The sequence below is a fragment of the Dipteris shenzhenensis genome, chromosome 10, assembly GCF_047967505.1.
Source record: "Dipteris shenzhenensis isolate YYH24624 ecotype China chromosome 10, Dip_SZ_1.0, whole genome shotgun sequence".
Lineage (NCBI taxonomy): Eukaryota > Viridiplantae > Streptophyta > Polypodiopsida > Gleicheniales > Dipteridaceae > Dipteris > Dipteris shenzhenensis.
The window spans coordinates 47,150,777-47,160,294 of NC_141605.1; the positions used below are offsets into that span (position 1 = coordinate 47,150,777).

The 9,518-nt window shown below is 38.1% G+C and overlaps 1 long non-coding RNA gene across 1 annotated transcript; it reads left to right on the plus strand.

Moving 5' to 3' along the window:
- The first annotated feature begins 351 nt into the window (after positions 1 to 351).
- LOC147897906 (uncharacterized) lies at positions 352 to 1,887 on the plus strand. Its single transcript, XR_015541632.1, has 3 exons — positions 352 to 475; positions 631 to 775; positions 1,648 to 1,887. It is a non-coding gene; the product is annotated as an uncharacterized LOC147897906 (long non-coding RNA).
- The last annotated feature ends 7,631 nt before the right edge of the window (positions 1,888 to 9,518 follow it).

Here is a 9,518-nt window from a genome sequence, read left to right on the forward strand (position 1 = left end):
TTGAAATTTTCGAAACCTCTTCAAAGATAGAGTCTACTATGAAATGTTTGAAGGCTAATTAATCTTGTCTTCAAAATTCGTGTAATGTCACTCCCTTCATAAGAGAGATTTTTTATGCTGAGATGATTTGGAAATTGAATTCGATTGTCACAAAGAGTACAGCAAGGGCATATGAGCTATGGACATGCTACTGACGATGAAATGCATCACAGGATGCAAACAATACCACCTATGGTGGTTCCTCTTCTCACTAACGGGCCAACTGTAAGCAACACTCATCATCCAAGCTGAAAAGCTCTTGCATTGTTGTCACAAGTAGTTCTCAGTTATAGATGTGATCTATTGTGGAGGCTTTCTTGTACATTGTTTTCATTATCACTCGTTGCACTCTTTTATTTGTTTTGTCAGATTGCTGGGGATCCCCTGGAATTCCACCGAGATTAGCATGCACAAGGGGTTCCTCCATACATTGGAGGTGAGGCGAACTGAATTCATTCTCTTCCTTATTTAGAGTAAAATGTCCTAGGTTTGGGCCTTGTATGGGCATACACACTTCCCAACAAAAAGCACAATTCTTGTTATAATTCAAAGTATAACCACAACGATTGAATCCAATCAATGACTTGGCAGCAACATATGGCGTCACTTGGAAGGAGAGAGTGGAGAACTAGAAGTCCAGGTAAGGAAAGCTATACATGATGAAGATTGATGGATGCCAAGCTGGAGGCAAAGGGGAAGATGATGGGGACAATTGAGAGCATCCTGATCTGCCTATGTAAGTCTATAGAATTTGGTTCATTACCTTATGTAAGCAATTCTGTTGTTAGTGTTCAAGCAATGAATGAGTAGCCTCTATAGTGGTTGAGACTTCACTTTGCGTCTATGTCAACTGATATCTCTACTATGAATACCAATCAATTATCTGCCATGTCTTATTTTCTTTAGGATGGATGAGGTAAGGCATCCATTATCTCAAAAAGTTCCAATTTCGTCTACTCGGATCAATCCATACCGTATGACAATGGTTATTCGACTAGTGGTTCTAGGCTTCTTCCTTCGCAATCGGATATTGAATCCTATACCAGATGCCTTAGCTCTTTGCTTGTATCTATCATATGTGAAATCTAGTTTTCCCTCTCTTGGATTTTAGATCAATTTCCAAAAGCTTCCAATTAGCTGAGAGACATATCCGGATGGGCTCTCTTTGAAGTGATTTAAATACTTTGCCGAGCTTATAGGTTAGTGGGCACAGTAAGTTGATCAATGCAAGCACTATTATAAGAGGTTGTAAGAGTTGTGTTTAACCTATAGAAGCTTGGCTTCTTCTCTGGGGCTTTCCCTGAAGTTCAAGTTAAGCTGGCTCTGTGTGCCTACATCAAGTTCTAAGCTATTGCACCAACTTTGTACACTCACAGTTCAACTAAGCTAGGTCTGTATGCTCACAGTTCAAGCTACTATAGCTTCTCATGGTTCAAGCATCGCCATATCTCCATACCAAGCGTATGCTTATTAGGTTGCAATGGCCATTATTGAATGTCAAGAATAGTTTGAGTTGCATTACTCAGGTTTCATCTCCTCCCTATTCTCTCCTTATTATAGTATATAAACATTATTGCAGGCTGAATGACCTTTTTTTGGGATTTGCAGGCCCTTCTTGCCATGGGAATCACCAGATTTCTACCATCCCAAGTTGGAGAATTAGTCAACTTGACATCTTTGTGATGATGAATGGGGAATTCACGCCACATGCCTTTGTGGTAGGCTTCAGTAGCTGCTCAAAGGTACAGCTCTCCTGCAAAGTTCTGCTCCTGAGTTCACTACTGATAGAGCTCGCTCTTGTGCACCTTCTTATGCTCTGCTTCAGGTGTAGGTATGCACCTAGGTGTACTCTAGATTGCTTGGAGTTCTACTCCTATATTTAGTGTTGTAAACTGGCCCCCACAAGGCTATTTATAGGACTGTATGCCCCCCAAAAACCTGGCCGATTTCCTAGTCTGTAGGCCTCATAGACCAGGGTCGGCCGACCCAGTCTGTACGCAACTAACTAGCAGCCAGGTCAGCCAACCTAGTGCTCCAACTCCTGGGCTCTATTTATTCCTATTGATTAGCTTGCTACTATCGTGCACCCTTCTGCCCTGGCTGGCCCCATAAACCTCCTTGAAACTACCCCTAGGTGCTTTGATTTTCTTGCTATGCCTACAACCTGCTGTGACAAGGCAGCCATGTGTGACTACATGTTGGGCTTGACCCTAGTGCATGTGATTGTGAGCTTATCCAAGGTTTATCTTAGGCTGGTATCAATATGCAAAGTCAGCACCAGCCTATGTTTGCAGTTGCACAGTGGGTAGGGAGCACATTAAGAAACATTTTGTCAGTGACTTGTTGGACTATGCCTCTGGCTCTCTTCTGCTTTTGTGAATCGCTCAGTGGCCAAGCTAGTTTAGATAAATGGAACATGTGATCTTTCAAAAAATGTTGATTTTCTTGTCGCTCTTTAGAGAAAAATTTAATGGGCCCCTGTCCCTGCAATCTACTAATTTGTCTTGTTTGTCATGGACATCAGTTCCATCTTAATGAGGAAGCCTGAATCAATGGGAGCCTATCACAAAGTCTAGCTTGGTTTGTGTAGAACTATGTGGTTAGTCTATGCTTTGTAGGAAATTATGCTTGTATGCCATTGATGAATGCCTATGTTTATGCTTGCCTATGTTTCTATATGCTTCTATGCTATTTATGCTTTATGTTCCATATCTATATGCTTTCATATCTTTATGCTTCCATATCTTTATGCTTCTATGGAACTTATGCCTGTGCTTCTTTGTGCCTATGTTTCTTTAGTCTACACCTATGTGAATGCCATTGTTTATGCTTCTATGCTTCATTGGGTTTAAGATGTATTTAAATTGGAAGTACCTCATTTCTCTCTCAAAGCTAGACATAAAGAAACATTGGAATAGCCTTGTCTATATGGTATGGCAGTATTTCCTCAGTATTTCTTTTATTTTCTTATGGTATGGCAGTTTCACTTTTATGTATTTCTTTCATTCACTTATGGTATGATATTCCACTTTGTATGATTCATGCCTATATATGCCTATATGCCTATTTATGTTTATGAGTCTATGTTTATTCCTATATATATGCCTATTTATGTTTATGATTCTATGTTTATGCCTATTCATATAACCATATGTACGTATGTTTATGATTCATGCCTATATATGCCTATATGCCTATTTCTATGTTTATGCCTATATATATGCCTATGTATGTTTATGATTCTATGTTTATGCCTATTTATGTTCATGATTCTATGTTTCTCTCTCTCTCTCTCTCTCTCTCTCTCTCTCTCTCTCTCTCTCTCTCTCTCTCATAACGTTAAAAATTTAATTTAGGCTTCTATGTCATTATGCTTATGTTAATGAGCATGTTAATGCTATGCTCATGCTATCTTTGCCTAGGTTTATGCTTCTATGCCATTCTACTTCTACATTTTTGTATCTCTATGCCTATGTTTCTATATGCTTCTTCTATATTCTTCTAAGTGTTGTCACATGGACATGTAGCTAGCATGTTCTTTCCCATCATTAATTATCTATTTGAGTCGTTCGGTTTTATTCTCGTGTGTGAGTGTGTGTGTGTGTTGCTTGTCATGAGAATGACTTGGATGTCTCTTCTCTAGAGGTGTTTTCCCAATGCTTTAGTCTTTTGTTGAGACTATTCTCATTTTAAAAACTTTTTTCTAATATAAATATTGTGGTTTCATTTAAAAAAAAGTATGTGTGAGTGTACACATACACATATACCCACATATAATATTTTTATTGTTTAAGAGGATTTGACATTTTTATTGAAAACGATATCTCGGGAGGGTTACTATGCATAAACCCTCTATATCACGTGCGTTCAAGGCCTATTTTTAAAATCACTTATCTGTAAAATTTTCATTAATAAAATGTACCCCTTTTCTATGCAAATCTGTAATTTTTTTCCAAAACTATTTTAAATAGTCCCTTATGTATATTTATTTCTGTAAATTTTAGAAATTAAAAATATCCTTCTGTTGAACTCACGTGATAGGGTTACATATGATGAGTGACCCCCCCGAGAACGATATAGCCTTATAGGTCAAAATTTAAGAGCTAAGTTGAGTCGGTATAAGTCCTTGAAGGTCTTTCTAGTCAAATATTTATTGGTTTGTAATTGGAAAGTCATTATTTAAATGAGAAGGTCTAAGTTCATATTTACTTTATGATTATGCATATCTGTTATGTTTGAATAACTATTTAAACACTGTAAGAAATTGTATTTGAAATTTACTCCTTTGTTGTCTTAGCTCATAACTTTGAAATCCATAACTTTGAGAATCTAGTCTTAGTATGTAAGAAATTTGGCCTCGGGAGCACTCTGGTCTTTTGACACAGTCTGTAATACCCCTAGCAGAATGCTTAGACAATCAAGTTACGTATGTAAGTAATCTAGCCTCGGGAGCACTCTGGTCTCTTAACACGATCTGTAATTTCCCTGGTAGAATGTTTAGAGAATCAAGTCGTGCAATGTATAGTATTAAGCAATCTAGCCTCGAGAGCACTCTGGTCTCTTGACACGGTCTTCAATTTTCTTGGTCGAATGCTTATAGAATTAAGTCGTGCACTGTATATTATGTAAGCAATCTAGCCTCGGGAGCACTCCAGTCTCTTGACACGGTTTGCAATTTCCTTGGTAGAATGCTTAGAGAATCAAGTTGTGCAATGTATAGTATGTAAGCAATCTAGCCTCGGGAGCACTCCAATCTTTTGACACGGTCTGCAATTCCCTTGGCAGAATGCTTAGAGAATCAAGTCGTGCAATGTATAGTATGTAAGTAATCTAGCCTCAGGAGCACTCCTATCCCTTAACACGGTCTGCAATTTCCCTGGCAGAGTGCTCACAAGGATCAAGTCATGCAACGTATAGTATGTAAGCAACCTAGCCTCGGGAGCACTCCGCTCTCTTGACATGGTCTGCAATTCCCTTGGCAGAATGCTGATACAATCAAGTTACGTATGTAATCTTGTAGCCTCAGGAGAACTCCGGTCTCTTGACACGATCTGCAATTCCCCTAGAAGAATGCTCACAAGAATCAAGTCGTGCAATGCATATTATGTAAGCAATCTAGCCTTTGGAGCACTCCGGTCTCTTTACATGGTCTGCAATTCCCCTAGTAGAATGCTCACAAGAATCAAACCATACAAGAATCAAGACCTAGGGATTTTCCTTCATTCCTCTGATATTAAATTGAGCATCTACAAAATATAGTTTATCTACCAAATTGTGCAATCAGTGCAAGTGATATGGATCTCATCGAAGCTTGAAACATCTCAAATCTCTAACTAAACTTTCATGTGAAATTCCATATTGTGCAGCAAAAGATGGATTGTAAAACTCTAAAGGACTACTAAAGGAAGAATGGACTATATCCAAGAAACTATGCATTCAATGTACAAGTGGTGTATGGCTTCCTTTAAAGATCCACCCATTCCAATTAGATATGTCAAAATAGCTCATTATTATTTTTACATATGGTCTCAAAATTGTGAGGGGAAGCATGGGTCCTTCAAAAGTTTGAATTGAAATATAGTAGAAATGGAATAAAGGGTGCTTTCCAAACTGAAAAATTGTCAGATGCATTAATAATTAAGATCCGAATTCAATAAAGAGGCTATAATATTTCATCATTCTAAAATTGTGAGGAGAAGCATGGTCTTTCAAAAGTTTGAATCTAAATATAGTAGAAATGGAATAAAGGGTGCTTTTCAAACTGAAAAATTGTCAGATGCATTAATAATTAAGATCTGAATTAAATAAAGAAGCTATAATATTTCATCGTTCCATGAATTTTTCTTTTATATCATATGCATCTACCATATGGTTTGAAATTTAGGATATTCTAAAAATTTTAAAAAAGTGATGCGAATACATAAATATATAAATTAAAGAAAAGTAAAGCGACATAAATTGAGAAAAAGGTATGGATTGAGTGATAATAAGCTTAATAACTTTGTGCACTTAACATGATTAAGTTGGATGCCTTTATGATGAGATGATACGCACTATCTTTTCCTAATATAGAAAGTGGCATATAGGCAACATGATGCTAGTGCATGCATCATATTGAATATTAACACTTACACTAAATCAACATAATGCTACTACATGCATCATATTTAATATAAAAACTCCCATTAGATCAACATAAGGTTAAAGTTTGGGTCATCTTCTTATAAGTTTGTGCCATTTTGTTCATAGTTCAATTCATGTTACTTCATGCAAATCTCTAATAGCTAGTGACAGTTTGGGAGCATGCAAGGGAAACAAAATTAGATAAGGTGGAGTAAATATATGAGACTTTGAAAATTGAAAAGATCAAAAGTTGAAAATACGTTCTATTAGGTATTAGTATGGGTGTAAAGCATGCATCTCCACGACATACAAATTAAAGGGGTTTATTCAATTATACAATATAATTTCTCATAAGTAGCATATGTTTCAACTTACACTGAAATGTACAAGAGGAGGGCAAAAAATATAGGCTTCTCAAATTTTAAATTTATTGAAGGGATATAATTATTGATCAAAAAATTCACAATAGGGGTATATAAAATATATAAACTGTGGTTAGAGAGGGGTTTTTTAAATACCTTTTGAACGCACGTTGTATAGCTAGCTTATGTAAGATGGAACCCCCGAGCATGAAATATTATCCAGAGGCAGTAAGAAATGGTGGCATGGTTTCAACCATCAACATTAAAGAAAACAATTTGATAGAAGTTGTGTGCAAAGGGAATAATGACGATATGGTCTACAAGTTACAAGTTATGCACAAGCACTTCTTGAAGCCCTTACTAGATTCAATTGAGGGATCCCAAGAATTACTTAGTGCCTTGAAAGCATTAAAGACAATGTGGGATGCATTTCCAAGTGGTGGTGTTGTACCTTCAATAGTAGTAAGTAGGCCATTTATAACATCTAACCCTCAAGTTGTATTGCCAATATCTGTGGCGATAACTATGGTATCTCCGGCAAGAGTAACTACAATATCTATAGCAGTAACTACAGTATCTCCAACTGTACCTACACCATGAACTGCTGCAACTATAGGAACAAGGAGTGATCGTGGAGCAGATTCCAGTTCCACAGCTATTCCTAGAAAGAGAGAAAAAATAACTCCTACTCCACGTGCAAATCGTTCAAGTGTAGGTTATTTAAAACTAGGCAAAAAATTGGATAGTGATGATTAGGAGGATCCGCAAGAAGAAGATACAAGTCTCGCAGACTTTTCTATAAGTGTGGCAGACTTACATCCTCCAGAGGATGAGGGGTACATTTGGGGATTTTCACAATTCAGTGCGTGCAAAGTATTGTTACCATCGGATATGCTTTGCATGGTCGATCACGCATTATACACCATTTTTTCCCAAGTGATATGCACATCCGCAAAAAAAATGCTCTTAGGTGTGTTATCTGACCAAGTACTTATCGGATGGGTGTGTCTCTTTTAGAACATTCCAATACCACCTAGGTTGAGGCGTACAAAAAGTGTTGTGCCCATCGGATATCCTTTGCATGATCGATCGAGCAATAAATACTATTTTTGCTCTAGTGTCATGCACATACGTAAAAGAACACGGTGCTAGGTATGTTATCCGATCAAGCACTTATGGGATGGGAGTGCCACTTTGCATGTAAGTCAATTCCACCTAATTGAAGGTGTGTGCAAAGTATTGTTCCCATTGGATATGCTTTGCATTGTCGATCAAGCATAAAACAACGTTTTTGCCTTAGTGTCATGCACAACCATGAAAAAACACGGTCCTAGGTGTGTTAATCAAACAAGTACTTATCCGATGGGGGCTCCACTTCGCACGCAAGTTCATTTCAACTACATTGACGTGCGCGCAAAGTATTGTGACCATCGGATAGGATTTGGATGGTCGATCACACATTATACACCGTTTTTTCCCTAGTGATATGCACATCCGCAAAAAAACATGCCCTTCGGTGTGTTATCTGACCAAGTACTTATCGGATGGGTGTGCCTCTTTGAGAACATCTCAATACCACCTAGATTGCGGTGTAGGAAAAGTATTGTGCCCATCGAATATTCATGGTCAATCGAGCATTAAATACTATTTTTGCTCTAGTGTCATGCACATCCGTAAAAAAAACACGCTGCTAGGTATGGTATCCGATCAAGCACTTATGGGATGGGTGTGCCACTTTGCATGTAAATCAATTCCACCTATTTGAAGGTGTTTGCAAAGTATTACACCCATCGGATATGCTTTGCATTGTTGATCAAGCATAAAACACCGTTTTTGCCTTAGTGTCATGCACAACCATGAAAAAACACAGTCCTAAGTGTGTTAATCAAACAAGTACTTATCGAATGGGGGCTCCAATTTGCACGCAAGTCTGTTTCAACTAGGTTGAGATGCATGCAAAGTATTGTCACCATCGGATATGCTCTGCATGGTCGATTACGCATTATACAACGTTTTTCCCGTAGTGATATGCACATCTGCAGAAAAACATACCCTTAGGTATGTTATCTGACCAAGTACTTATCGGATGGGTGTGCCTCTTTGAGAACATTTCAATACCACCTAGGTTAAGGTGTAGGAAAAGTATTGTGCCCATCGGATATGCTTTGCATGGTCGATTGAGCATTAAATACCATTTTTTCCTTAGTGTCATGCACATCTGTAAAAAAACACGCTGCTAGGTGTGTTATCCGATCAAGTACTTATGCGATGGGAATGCCACTTTGCATGTAAGTCAATTCCACCTAGTTGAAGGTGTGTGCAAAGTATTGTGCCCATCGGATATGCTTTGCATTGTTGATCAAGCATAAAACACCGTTTTTGCCTTAGTGTCATGCACAACCATATAAAAACACGGTCGTAGGTGTGTTATTCAAACAAGTACTTATCAGATGGGGGCTCAACTTTGCACACAAGTCCATTTCAACTACATTGAGGTGCGTGCAAAGTATTGTCACCATCGGATATGCTTTGCATGGTCGATCACGCATTATACACCATTTTTTCCCTAGTGATATGGACATCCGCAAAAAAACATGCCCTTAGGTGTGTCATCTGACCAAGTACTTATCGGATGGGTGTGCCTCTTTGAGAAAATTTCAATACCACCTAGTTTGAGGTGTATGAAAAGTGTTGTGCCCATCGGATATCCTTTGCATGGTCGATCGAGCATTCAATACTATTTTTGCTCTAGTGTCATGCACATCCGTGAAAAAATACGCTGCTAGGTATGTTATCCGATCAAGCACTTATGGGATGGGCGTGCCACTTTGCATATAATTCCACCTAGTTGAAGGTGTGTGCAAAGTATTGTGCCCATGCGATATGCTTTGCATTGTCGATCAAGCATAAAACAACGTTTTTTCCTTAGTGTCATGCGCAACCATGAAAAAACACGGTCCTAGGTGTGTTAATCAAACAAGTACTTATCGGATG